This window comes from Chelonoidis abingdonii, chromosome 2 (genome assembly GCF_003597395.2).
Source record: "Chelonoidis abingdonii isolate Lonesome George chromosome 2, CheloAbing_2.0, whole genome shotgun sequence".
In the NCBI taxonomy this organism is placed as follows: Eukaryota; Metazoa; Chordata; order Testudines; family Testudinidae; genus Chelonoidis; species Chelonoidis abingdonii.
The window spans coordinates 27,981,919-27,996,427 of NC_133770.1; the positions used below are offsets into that span (position 1 = coordinate 27,981,919).

Genomic DNA, 14,509 nt, shown 5'->3' on the forward strand with positions numbered 1-14,509 from the left:
TCCAAAGAATTGGGGTTTTTTAGAGCTATTTTAACAAAATACTTTGCTTTGAATCCAGTAATTGCCAATACATTTGAACACTGAAATGGTCAAAATTTTGTTCTGACCTAGATCATTTTGGTTGGTTTATATATATGTGAGATGAAGGGTATGGAGTTTTCTACAAAAAATATACTTGATTCACAAATTCTCCCATTTTAAGAGAGATTCATTGTCCTAGGAGAATACCTGTTAATGACACTAGCAAATGCCTATTTCAGACAGGGATGACCTGTCAAGGATCTATGGAGTATAAAACCAAAACTATTTTCTGATTATACTATAACAATTTATGGAAGCAAATTGAAAGAATGCTAAAATAAAATTAAGGACCTATATTTGGTAAACTAGATATGACACTAGGTGGTAAATGTAACCTATTGACAGTGATTTGCAAATTGCTTGCATCACACCTTAGACTCACTTGTACACATGTGACAGTACCCAAGATACAATCTGGACTGATGGACAGCTGTGCCCCCTCAAGTCTCCAATCTGGGGTGCTTTTTACACTGCTTTACTATGAGAACAACCCACTTCTGGTCTGCTCACACTTAGCCTCCAGCATGTCAATCATTCCCAGTTATATTGTAAGAGTGCCGTAGTCAGCCACTCTTGAATTACACTGTAGGGCTACACCACTAAACTCTCAACACCAGGAAACACCTAGTCCCAGATTTCCCCCCCAGAAATGTATTTTTTACTGTCCAACTTTCTCCCAGACAATACAAGCTCAGATAAAGTCTGTTATTTTATTAATAGAAAATGATATGCACAAATTCTGTTATCCCAAATGAAGTTCCCCAAACACTTCAATCTGAGCACATACTGGTTTAGATAAAACATTAAAACAATTTTATTGACTACAGAAGATAGGTTTTAAGTGATCACAAGTAATGAGGCATAAAAGTCAGAATTTGTTACAAAGAAATAAAAGGTAAAAGGCAAATAATACCTAACTTAATAAGCTAAGTCAATTCAAGGAAAGGTCTCTTTCATCACAAATTCCAACATTCTTATTGGCTGAACCCTTTCGTCAAAATCTCCCCTCAATCCAATTCATCTTCAAGTATTGTTGATGCCAGTTGATAGAGAGAAAGGGAGAGATCATTTGGGACATTTGTTCTCTCCTCTTATAGCTCTTTCTTTTGCACAAGAATCATCTCCAGCTGAGGTTCAGGAGACAGAAAGTCTTCAAAGATAAGAATCTAATGCTGCTTCTTTGTCAAAATGTAGATTTTTTTGCCAACACCCTCTCTCCTACGAAAGAGTGGCCATTTAATCAGGTGATGGTCCGTTTGATCTTATGGACACCTGGCTGAGGAGTTGGCTAACCTTTTGTCTCTGGAGTACTGCTTTGTGACTGCTTTCCAGAACATGTTGGGAAATGTCTTGGTAACATTGTACTATGGGATCTTATAACCCTATATATTTTACTAAGACACTAATGATCAGCAAATCATGAGTTTTCAAATATCTCACAAGTCGTGCATTGTACAAGATTTATTATAAAAGGGGTAAACATAGGGATATGATGGTTCAGTGTAAATTGCAGACCTTTGTTCACATATATGCATATAGGCTGACGTGTTCCATATCTCTTCACTTCATGTTTCCCATCTGGTCTTCCTCCCTTTCTCAAGCTCCCATAAGCCTAGGGACTCTCACATTAGAAGTTTGAGTTTGCCAGACTCTGTCCTCCATACAAATTTCCATAGGTTCTTTTCTAGTCCTTATCAATCAAATGTGCAAGGATCAGTTTAGAAACTCATGAAGCATCAAATCCTGTAGGGCTCACACAGCCCTACATAATAGTTAGAAAACAATATCAACAATAGTCTTCAGTTTAAAAAGAAGAAATGGATGCACTTAACTAATAATGATTGTCAAGTAGGATTAGTTCCGACAATCATCTCCTTTCTCCTCCCCAAGCTTTCAAAATCTCATACTGATTTTGTACCAAGACATATACACAGGTACAAAATAGATTCTTATCATCCGTGCCATAGTCCAAGTGATGTAGGTATTCTATTGTGTGAAAATATGCAATAGGAGCAATGGAAAAAGAAAATGTGGGTTTCCTTCACTTGTAAAGGTTTTGACTTTGTTTTGACAATTCATATGGGTTGTGTTGTACATTTTCCAAGACGAAAATAATGGGTCAAATTCATTCTTGGTATTGCCTTCAATAGAATTACACCAGGTGAACATTTTGGTCCTATCTGTCTAAAACCTGTGTACAAAAGGGACTTTTGCCATTTTCTTCAATGGGAGCAAAATGTAGAGACCTAACTTTTTAACCAACAAGGTCAAAAGTGTCAGTAATTGAATGACTAGGTGTTTTGTGTCTGTCAGTTTTCAAAACTGTGATTAATGAAAGCACAATAGGTATATTTGTATAATTTTTTAGGCTTGGCAATAAAAGCCAGAGACTTTTCATTCTGTGCCACAGTGTTTTTTTAGGGGGTCATAAAGCCATCAAGATTTTAAAAGCAGGACATTATAGATTTCTAACTCTGACACACTTGGCTAGGAAATATAATATAGGACAGACTCGAGATTAGTAGATTTAGACTGCAGAAAAATTTTAGTATCATTTGATTTCCTTCGTTTCCTTAGGCTTAATGCTGGTAAAAATTGCATCCCAGCAGAGATGGACAGTCCAGAGAAAAGATATTTAACTATAAAGTAGCCCTTAAGGAACAGAAACATTCTGACCTCCTAGCGTTAGACTAAATGCTCTGCTCGGTGCCTGCAGCTGATTAATAAGATTTTTAAAGGAAACATTAGGAACTTTAATTTCTACTTGTCAAGGCTGGCCAAGGTTAATTACATGAACATAGATAAATCATTTTTGCTATTTTATTATATGACATTAATATATTACCCCCATCCTCCCTCCAAAAAAATTAGCTGTTGCCATCTCTGCTTTTCAATATGTAAAGAAATCGTCCTCAAAAATGTAGGTTTAAAGTTACAGAATATGCAGCACCAGATTCTGCTCTGGGGTGCTGTGACAGATAGCTCGCTATGTATTTATCATTTTGGTTTACATTTCTAAAAGCCTATGCCATGGGATTAGTGTGCAGAAAAGATGACTGCTATTTTTTATTTTAATGTTTTTTTTCATTTAAAAATTTCTATGAGCATTTTTGTTTAAATTTCTTTGCGGGGATAAAAAGGATGGAAATATCACAACTGATGTCATCAAATGTCTTCCCCATTATTAGCCCCATTTGAATAGATAACTGCAAAAAGTGTGTCTCTGTACTCTGTCTGTGTGGGGGGGGAGGGCTTAAAGTGGTTTCCATCATATATGGAGTTTACAGTTTGGTTCAATAGCTCACAGCAACCCCACTATACAAATTGTTCCAGCATCCTGTGTTATAGAGAAAACAAAGTTAAGAGGGAGGGAAATGTACATAATCATATTCACCTCAGTTTCCAGTCTGTAAGAAACAAAACTTTTGGGATTAGAGAGAAATCCCTAGTTTGAGAAAATCCCAGAAGAGTACAAAATCTCACTCAGTTCAATGCAGTAACATTTGGTGTTTCAAAGAATGAGGCAAAATAGATCAGCTGCCTGGAAGCTTGTTGTGTTGTTTTTTTCCCCCGACCTCAGATTCAAAAAAATGTGTCAGGTGATTTGCACCATCTGGCCCACAAATGTCACTAAGGGTCAGGAGGTTAGAAACCCAAGGATCTTGAAACACCAGTCTGAGGGGAAATGCTCATTATGCTGGTGAAAGGTCACAATAACACAGATCTTATCAGGAGCCAAAGTTAGTACTGAGAAGAAGCTGGACTGACAGTGCAATAGACAAATCTAAACTAGAGTCAAACTATCGTCATTATTTCACTATGGGAACTAAACATGGTCCTTCTGCTGAAAAAATGTCACTGTAGTACCTTACTCAATGAAAAAAACCAGCCAACCTAGAATTGTTGCCAGGGCTGCATTAGAGTGAAAGCTGTAGACTTAGAAAAGAAAGGTTAATAAAATACACAGAATAGAAAACAAGATTAGAGATGATTTTCTGCGTCTGAGGCCTTTTTCAGATTGTAGAAGAAAAAGATTAGCTACAGAGACAATATGAATATTAGCTCTCTGGTTTTTCCCCTCTAGTAATAACCTTTTAAGCCTCTTTTCACAGTCTACAGAAGACCATCCTGTCACTTTCTGCCTTATCTATCCCATATTTTAAGATACCTTGCTATCAGTTCCATCTTTCTTTACAAATTATAACTATGGTTCTTTCCTGTTTTGGGATTTCTGCCCTCTGGATAATGTGACTGCTTTTCATATGGTACTCTCCCAACTGCTGTGAAGACTGAAGGTTTAAATGAGCAATGGCAGCTTTGTTACTGGAGTTTCTGTTCTTAGTTCATTGGTTTGTGAACACATATAGAGCTAAATCCATCCCTAAGGAAACTCCATGGATTCACAATAATGAATCTGGCCCATTTTCTTCTATTATGTTGCTATTGCGTTAAAATATACACTGATATAATACACTAGGGGAAAATAAAATGCTTAATCATTTAGGAACTCAATTATCTTTATTGTTTTCTATGCAATATCACTTCTGAATTTAAAATTTTACCACGAGGTTTAAAAATAGCTGAATCTCAAAGGGCTGTCGTAATCCAATAATATTTCAAGTCCCCTCCCAATAATGTTAAGATATCTTGTATTCTGTGAACTGTACAAAATAACAAAGAACTTCTATGAAGTTAATAGTCAGTGTATTTTTAAATAGACTGCCATAAAAATTATTTTTATTGTTTAAAAAAAGGAGATGCAATCAGTTACATTTTCAAATGCCAGATGGTATTTATTTGATTTTCTCCAGTTAATTTTCATGGGAGTAACACAAACAAAAAAACTGTGCACTATTTTGAAGACCTAGAGGTAAATGTTTTATGAAATTGTATGGGCATTGACTTACTTTTCAATACACTAAGGAAGAGATGCTGTTCATTCATCTTTTCAGTTTGTTAATTTGTATACAGGCTTTTGCAATGTAGATTATAGTTTAGAATCTTGTGGTCACAACTGTAATGCTGTGGATACTATCATAATACAAATAATAAATAATCTTACAGAAGCTTAGTAAGACCTAGTGTGCTTTAAAAAAAAATACTTTCCTTCCCCTTTAAGAAGTGGTTTCTTTTCACAGTTCATATTTTAAGCTTTAGTAGACATGCTCTGTTACACAATTCTAAACAGTGTGGGAGCCAGCACGACAAATCTAGCTCAGCATATGCATCAGGTGGTTCCACTAAAAGGCTATATTAAACCTCAGAAATAGTTTGTACACCTGTTTAGAATCTCAACTGAAGTGCCCGTTTCAGACGTTTAACTTCCATATTTTTCTCCCATATGGAGCAATTACACAGAAGATTGGGAAGGATTTGACTATCTGGTGTGTCAAATTCAAATATGGATAGAATAATTGTTCCATTAATATACCTCAGTCCTGACTTTCAACATCCCCCCCTCTTTTTTTAAAACTCTTAAATAGCAGCTTCTAGTCATGTTAAATTGTGGGTTGGTATTGAGAGTTGGAGAAATGTCCAGTAATGACCCTGATCCTGATGTAGGCCGACTCTCGAACATGTGCCCTCTTGACGTCATGGGCACAAGAATCTGCACACATATATCAGAGTGCAGGATCAGGTTCTAAATATTTCTCTTTAGGACCCAAGGTGCTGATTCTGATGGCCGAACAGCTATCTTCACCAAATCAGTAACTGACATCACTACCCATTCTTAGGAAAAGATAGGGGCACTCTCCGGATTTCCACAGGGTAATATGAGGAAAATACAGGTTCATCCTCCAAAGACGTTTGTGCAGAAGATCACTCAAATATACCAACTTTTCTTTGACTCTAGCGTCTTTAGCACTAAGAGTGATTCTATGAAAAATGCTAAAGTAAGAAACATCACCCACTACTCACGAACACTCTGGAAGTTTGGAAGGATATAAGGAAACTCAGACATGCAAGCAGAGTGAGATTTTTATTGAACACATCTGACATGGTGAGAAATGCTTCTTGTCTTCTGACCTTTCAGTCAGAACATTTATATTGAGCAAAAGGAGTCTCTTTTGCCTTAAAAGGTACCAAATGGAGTCTTTCACTTGTGCGCCGGCTTTGTCAGAAATGTATTTATTACCTTTTTAATACAATTTTGATTCCATTTTTTAAAATTATAGATTCAAAGCAGACCTATTTTTTTAAATATTCATATCTAAAACAATTACACAGCATTCTGAATCATTGACTGTATGCTCATTCTTCACAAACTGTTCTCATCCAAAATCAGTAAGTCAATAGGCCTCTAGTCAGCAACAAAAAGGAGGATTTTGACTTTTATCTATAATGAAACATGGAAGAGTTTTACCTAATACATAGAAAATATTCTGTTTGGAGAGGTCTTTCCATGAATATTTGTATGCATGAGGATTGCTTCCCTTTGTCTAATTAATAATTAAATTGCAATTAACTCCCCCTCAGCTGCTCAGTCCTAGACATCCTTTAAGAAAAAACTGCAAGTTGTTCTTTTCTCTGCTTAATTACTTAGCGAAGATTTGTGCTAAGGAGTATTTTCCGTTATACAGTTATATGAAAATACCAGAAGCACATTTAAAGTTTAACTTGCCTAAATGTCAGCAAATAATGTCAATTCATTATCAATCCAACTCAATATCTACTGATGTGTAAATTACTATGAGGTACCTAAGTCAGCTGAATTCTCTTGTGTTAGTCACTTAACTGGTTTATAAAACAAAAGCCTAAATAGGCTAATAGTCTGATCAATCCAGATTCCAATGAATCCACTGAAAGTTACTTGCTTTGCCCTGGTTAGCACCATTTGTGAGTCATTTTCCATTTGATATGGACAAAGGAACTGAGAAGGAAGGGCACAGTTATCCCTTTTTCAGAGCCAATGGCACACTGAGATGAGGCAAAGATGCACTAGTTGACTACCTACTGCCTTTTTTAAGGGGGTTGAGGAAGAAGATGAAGAGTAGTTCTATATGAAAAATAAGCATAAAGGCAGCCCTGTGGCTGCCCTGTTGGCCTTCAGGGATGTACTAGAGAGGGCTTGATTTGGATATTCCTTACATGTGCATAGGTCTGCAGTAACACCATCAAAGTTCATTACTGGAGTAAAACTGGTGTGAGATTAGAATCTTATTCTCTTCAGTTTACAGCAAGCTCCTGACTGTGTGGCAACATTACTACTGTACACACACTGTTCCAGACTCCCCTGTTCCTTGTCTCTCACCCCATCCCTGCCAGCAGCACCATCAGCACCCCTAGTTCTAGCACCCGTGATTACACCTGGTTAAAGAAACACTCTTCTGGCCAATGTAATATACCCAGGCAACAATGCCAGATTCATCACCTTATTATATCATTTAGTGTTGGGTGAACTCTGCTGTCTTATACACCTATTAATTGGTCCTCTTACCTTCACATGAAGGGCCAGCTCCAGTGTTTTTGCTGCCCCAAACAGCGGGGGAAAAAAAGCCGCAATCGGCGGCACTTCAATGGCAGCTTTACTGCCGCTGCTTCATTATTCGTCGGCAATTTGGCGGGAGATCCTTCCCTTCCAGAGCGACTGAGGGATCCTCTACCAAATTGCTGCCAAAGAGCCAGACTTGCCGCCCCTTTCCGTTGGCCACCCTGAGCACCTGCTTGCTGCGCTGATGCCTGGAGCTGGCCCTGTTCACATGCAGCTGACTGGCAGCCATGCTTTCTCAAACTGTAGAGTATTTTGCTTTATGAAAACATGAACCACACTCCCAGAGGACTGGAAAAGGATAAAAATAGTACCTATCTATACGAAGGAGAAAAAGAACAACCCAGGGAATTATAGACGACTCAACTTAATTTCAGTACTTGGAAAGACAATGGCACAAAATATCAAACAATCGATTTGTAAGAACCTAGAAGAAAATAAGATGATAATAGTCAACGTGAACAGGTCAAGAACAAATCATGTCAAACCAACCTAACAGCAGAGACAAAATTTCTCAATACTTTATGTGACTGTTTCTTGGAGCAGCTGGTATAGGAACCCACAAGGGGAGAGGCAACTCTAGATTTAATCCTGAGTGGAGCGCAGGAGCTGGTCCAAGAGGTAACTATAACAGATCTGCTTGGAAATAGTGACCATAATATAATAACAATTAACATCCCTGTGGTGGGAAGAACATCTCAACAGCGCAACACTGTGGCATTTAATTTCAAATAGGGGAACTATGCAAAAATGAGGGGTTTAGTTAAACAGAAATTAAAAGGTACAGTGACTAAAGTGAAATCCCTGAAAGCTGCATGAACACTTCTTAAAGACACCATAATAGAGGCCCAACTTAAATGTATATCCCAAATTAAGAAACACAGTAAAAGAACTAAAAAAGAGCCACTGTGGCTTAACAACCACGTAAAAGAAGCAGCTAGAGATAAAAAGACATCTTTTAAAAAGTGCAAGTCAAATCCTAGCGAGGTAAATAGAAAGGAGCATAAACACTGCTAAATAAAATGTAAAAATGTAATAATAAAAACAAAGAAGAGTTTGAAGAACGGCTAGCCAAAAAGTCAAAAGGTAATAACAAAATGTTTTTTAAATACATTAGAAGCAAGAAGCCTGCTAAATAACCAGTGGGGCCCCTGGATGATCAAGATACAAAAGTAGCACTTAAAGACGATAAAGTCATCACGGAGAAACTAAATGGATTCTTTGCTTCAGTCTTCACGGCTGAGGATGTTAGGGAGATTCCCAAACCTGAGCCATCCTTTGTAGGTGACAAATCTAAGGAACTGTGACAGATTGAAGTGTCACTAGAGGAGGTTTTGGAATTAATTGATAAACTTAACATTAACAAGTCACCGGGACCAGATAGCATTCACCTAAGAGTTCTGAAAGAACTCAAAGGTGAAGTTGTGGAACTATTAACTATGGTTTGTAACCTGTCCTTTAAATCGGCTTATGTACCCAATGACTGGAAGACAGCTAATGTAACACCGATATTTAAAAAGGGCTCTAGAGGTGATCCTAGCAATTACAGACCGGTAAGTCAGTACCAGGCAAATTAGTTGAAACAACAGTAAAGAATAAAATTGTCAGACACATAGAAAAACATAAATTATTGGAAAAAAGTCAACATGGTTTCTGTAAAGGGAAATCGTGTCTTACTAATCTATTAGAGTTCTTTGAAGGGGTCAACAAATGTGGACAAGGGGGATCCAGTGGACATAGTGTACTTAGATTTCCCGAAAGCCTTTGACAAGGTCCCTCACCAAAGGCTCTTACGTAAATTAAGCTGTCATGGGATTGCAGAACTGCGTTAGGAAAGACAGGAAACAAAGGGTTAGGAATTAATGGAAAGTTCTGCAGAAATAGAGAGGGGTAAACTAGTGGTGTTCCCCAAGGGCCTCAGTCCTAGGACAAATCATATTAAATTTATTCATCAAAGATCTGGAGAAAGGGGTAAACAGTGGGTCAGGCAAATGGGCTATCTGCAGATGATACTAAATACCTGCTAAAGATATTAAGACCAAAAAGACTGTGAAAGAATTCAAAAACGGACTCTCACAAACCAGTAAGTGATTGGGCAACAAAATGGCAACATCGAAATCTTAATGTCAATCGCGATACAATTTGTACAAGTAATGCACATTGGAAAAAATTAAACCTAATGTACCCCAACTCGTACATACATAGCCCCTGACTGGGGGTAAATTGAGCTGTAAACTGATCAGGAAAAAGATCCTTGGAGTCATTGTCGGATAGTTTCTCTGACAGACATCCATGCAGTGTGCCGAAGGCAGTGGCAAGAAAAGTATAAACAGGGATGTTAGGCAATCATTGATGACAAAAGGGAATAGTCCGAGCAATAAAGACGGAAATATATAATTTGGCCGGGGTACTTAACATACAATACTAACTGGTCACTGCTCCTACACCATCTTGAAATTACTGTGTTAGTCAATGTGGTCTCCCACTCATAACAAGAATATATGGCACCACTAAGCCAAAAGGTCAGAAAGATGGGCAAGTTGATGAAATCGAATCTAGACGGTTTGGCTGGGCCCCGATGTGGACCCATAGTCAGGAGAGATTAAAGGAGGCTAGGACTTTCTCAGCTTGGCCACAAAGCAGGAGCCAAAGGGGAGTATGATTAGAGATATAAAAAATCATGAGTGATGTGGGAGCAAAGGTGGATTAAGCAAAGTTTGATCGTTACTTTTTCCATAATACAAGAACTAAGGGTGCAACCCAATGAAATTAGGGCAGCAGGTTTTAAAAAAATAAAAGGAAGTTCTTCTCACACAGCACACAGTCAACTGTGGAAACTCCTTGCCTGAGGAGGTTTGTGAAGGCTAGGCTCTATAACAGGGTTTAAAAGAGAACTGGATAAATTCATGGAGGTTAAGTCCATTAATGGCTATTAGCCAGGATAGGTAAGGAATGGTGTCCCTAGATTCTGTTTGTCAGAGGGTGGAGATGGATGGCAGGAGAAAGATCACTTGATCATTACCTGCTAGGTTCATTCCCCCTGGGGCACCTGGCATTGGTCACTGTCGGTAGACAGGATACTGGGCTAGATAGACCTTTGATCTGACCCAATATGGCCATTCTTATGTTCTTATGTTCTTTGACAGGGTAACAAGCCTTGTGGAGAGGGTGAAGCAGTAGATGTGATAGATCTTGATTTTAGTAAGGCTTTTGATTCTGTCTTATGTGACCTTCTCATAAAGAAACTAGAGAAATATAGCCTAGACGAACCTACTAAAAGGTGGGCACACCTCTGGTTGGAAAAGTGTACTCGAAGAGTAGTTCACAGTCACGCTGGAAGGGCATATCAAGTGAGGTCCCACAGGGATCTCTCTTGTGTCTAGTTCTATTCAATGCTAATTGTGTACAGAGTACACTTACAAAGTATATGCATCCAACAAAGTGGGTATTCACCCATGAAAGCTCATGCTCCAAAACGTCTGTTAGTCTATAAGGTGCCACAAGACTCTTTGCTGCTCATAAAGTTTGTGGATGATACCAAGCTGAGAGGGGTTACAAGCACTTTGGAGAACATGATTGTAATTCAAAATGATGTGAAATAAATAGGATGACATTCAGTAATGACAAATGCAAAGTACTACGCTTAGGCAGGAAAAATCCACTGCATAAATACAACATGGGAAATGACTGCCTAGGAAAGAATACTGCAGAAAATCAGTACTGAAGGTTATAGTGGATCACAAACTAAACATGTGTCAGCTGTAACACTGTTGCAAAAAAGGCAAACATCATTCTGGAATGCATCAGCAGTGGTGTTGTAAGCAAGACATAAGACGTAATTCCACTCTATTCAACATTGATAATGCTTCAGCTAGAGTATTGTGTCCTGTTATGGGCACCACACTTCAGGAAAAATGTGGGAAATTGGAGAAAGTGCAGAGGAGAGCGACAAAAATTATTCAAGGTCCAGAAAACATGACCTACGAGGACAGATTGAAAAAAAAATGTTTTTTATTCTGGAGAAGAAAAGACTGAGGGCAGACATGGTAACAATCTTCAAGTATGTAAAAGACTCATGTACAGAGGAGGGTGCTAAATTGTTCTCCTTACCTACTTGAGGAGAAGTAGTAATGGTCTTAAATTGCAACAAGGTGGATTTATGTTATACATTAAGAAAAACTTCCTAACTATAAGGGTAGTTCAGCACTGGAATAAATTGCCTAGGGAGGTTGTGGAATCTCCATCATTGGATATTTTTAAGAGCAAGTTAGACAAACACTTGTCAGGGATGGTCTATATCAGTGGTCACCAGCTGGTCGATCATTATTGACTGATCGATCCCAGAAGATCTCCCAGTCACAATGTCCAGTGGTAGTGCAGTGTGACTGCCCCTAAGGCAGACTCCCTGCCTATCTTGGTCCCATGCCACTTCCAGAAGTGGCCAGTGCAGCCCCGTGGCTCCAGGGCTTGGGGTGGGTGGGTGTCTCTCTCTGTGCACTGCTCCTGCCGGCAAGGACCACCCCCACAGCTCCCATTGGCTGGGAGAGTTGCAGGGGTGGTGCTTGCAGAGAGGGGCAGAGTGTGGAGTCATGTGCCCCCCACGCCTTCCAGGGGCCGCAGGGGCGCGTTGATGCCTTCCGAGAGTGGTGTGGGGCTGGGGTAGGCAGGGAGCCTGTCTTAGTCTTACTGTGCCCGCTGCTGACTGGGAGCTGCTGGAGGTAAGTGCTGCCCTGTAGGAGGCTGCACCCCAACCCTGAGCCCCCTCTCAGAGCAAGCACCCTATACCCCTGTCTAAACCCTGAATCCCCTCTTACATCCCAAGCCCCAGCCCTGACCCTCCTCCCAGAGACAGCACCCTGTACTCCCCTCGAAACCCAACACTCTGCCCCAGCCTGGATACCCCTCCCAGAGACATCACCCCAACCCTGACCCTCTCCCAGCACCCTGCACCCCTTCTGCATCCAACATTCTGTCCAACCCAGAGCCCCCTCCTGCACTCAAACTCCCATCTAGAGCTTGAATCCCTCATCCCCTCCTGCACACCAACCCCTTGCCCCAAGCTGATCCCAGAAACACACTGCAAATCCCTCAGCCCCAGCCCAGAGCCCGCACCCCATGCCCCAGCCCGGTGAAAGTGAGTGAGGGTGTGGGAGAGTGAGCAACAGAGAGAGAGCGGGATGGAGTGAGTGAAGCAGGATTTTGGGAAGAGGCAGGGCCTCGGGGAAGGGGCTGGGTAGATCCTTGGTTGTGCTTAGATTAAAAAAGTGATCTTGGACGTAAAAAGTTTGGAGACCACTGGTCTATATAATACTTAGACCTGCTTCAATGCAGGGGATTGGAGTAGATGACCTATCAAGGTCCCTTCCAGTCCTACATTTCTATGATTCTATCTGTATCTTTGTGGTTCACGCTCATCTCCACTTGCAGTATTCAAAATATGTGCTGCTATCTTAGCCATTGTAGTTCAGGAAGTTATTAATAGGGTTCCGTATGACCTCAGGGGTGACCATCTGCCCTTCTCTCCAGGGCATACTAGAACCCATGTTGCACCCCCTTATCCACCCTTGAGCCAAGTGGGCTTGTGGAATAAAATATTCTGGGACAGAGCCAGCCCCCAGGGCCAGATAAACTCTCAAGATGGCAGGAGCATATGTAACCCCCACATTTCCTGGGTATGGTGTTCTGTCCCCTCTAGTGACACTGAGACCACTTAGAGATTAATGAGTTTGCTACAGCCTTAGCTAACAGCCACCTGGCTTTTAGCTCATGCAGTAAGCTTCAAAGGTCCCAGGTTCAGTTCTGCCCACTGAGGACTGGGCTCTAGTCCCCAGCCCACCCAAGATCATAGGTCTAACATGGCGTTTGCCAGCCAGCCCTCTGCTGGCTCTGTTTTTATGTTATACTCGCAGGGGTGGCTCTAGGTATTTTACCGCTCCAAACACGGCAGGCAGGCTGCCTTTGGCGGCCTGCCTGCCAGAGGTCCCCGGTCCCGCAGACTCAGCGGCAGCCTGTGGGAGGTCCGCCGAAGCCGCAGGACCAGCGGACCCTCCGCAAGTGTGCCACCGAAGGCAACCGACCTGCCGCCCTAGCGGCGACTGGCTGAGCGCCCCCCGTGGCTTGCCACCTCAGGCACGCACGTGGTGTGCTGGTGCCTGGAGCCGCTCCTATATACTTGTTCCCTTACACTTTGTCTGTCTATTTAGATTGAAAGCTCTTTCAGGGCAGGGACTGTCAACCACTCTCTGTTTGTACAATGCTTAGCACAATGAAACCCTGATCTTGGTGCAATAATGACAATAACAATAATAATATTTGTAATTATAATTATAGTTATTTCTGTACATCTCCATTAAAAATAGTCACCACTTTGGAAAAGTTTATAAGTATGTTGCCCTGAATTGTAGGAGAAAGGAGTGGAAACAGTGTCCCTATTATTATAAACAGCTAAACATCCTGAAAAGAGGGTCACTAGCAGTGCCTTCTTCACAAGGCGAGAACTTGCAGAGCAAGGGAATATTTTTCTGAATTTTGATGAGCTGCTAAATCTGATTCTGTTTAACTATGGTAAGAGATTCATATTCAAGATAAACCAAACAAAAGATATATTTAAATACAGACAAGTTATAACAGTCCAATGTACAACAGAGGAATGTGCCACAGTTGCCATCTGTTGTCTAAAAAAACCCAAATTCACTTCTCAACCATTTCCCTAACAGGGAGAAATAGCTTTCACATGGCATTCTTAAGACTACTTACTCTTCTCCCCTTAAAAGTAAAGTCCAACTACTTAATACGTAGAAATTCAGTCAATAATAATGCCAGATAGCAGGTACATTTTCATATATTCTGACCAATCTCAATTTTTTCAAATTATCCACTTGTCAAAAAGTGTCTTCCAGAACAAAATCAGTGACATTTATATTATCTACCCATTTCACC

General features: G+C 40.3%; 1 long non-coding RNA gene across 9 annotated transcripts in view; it reads left to right on the plus strand.

Moving 5' to 3' along the window:
- Positions 1-14,509, plus strand: part of LOC116816205 (uncharacterized) — a 201,295-nt gene that overhangs the window by 129,687 nt on the left and 57,099 nt on the right. The window lies entirely within an intron of this gene.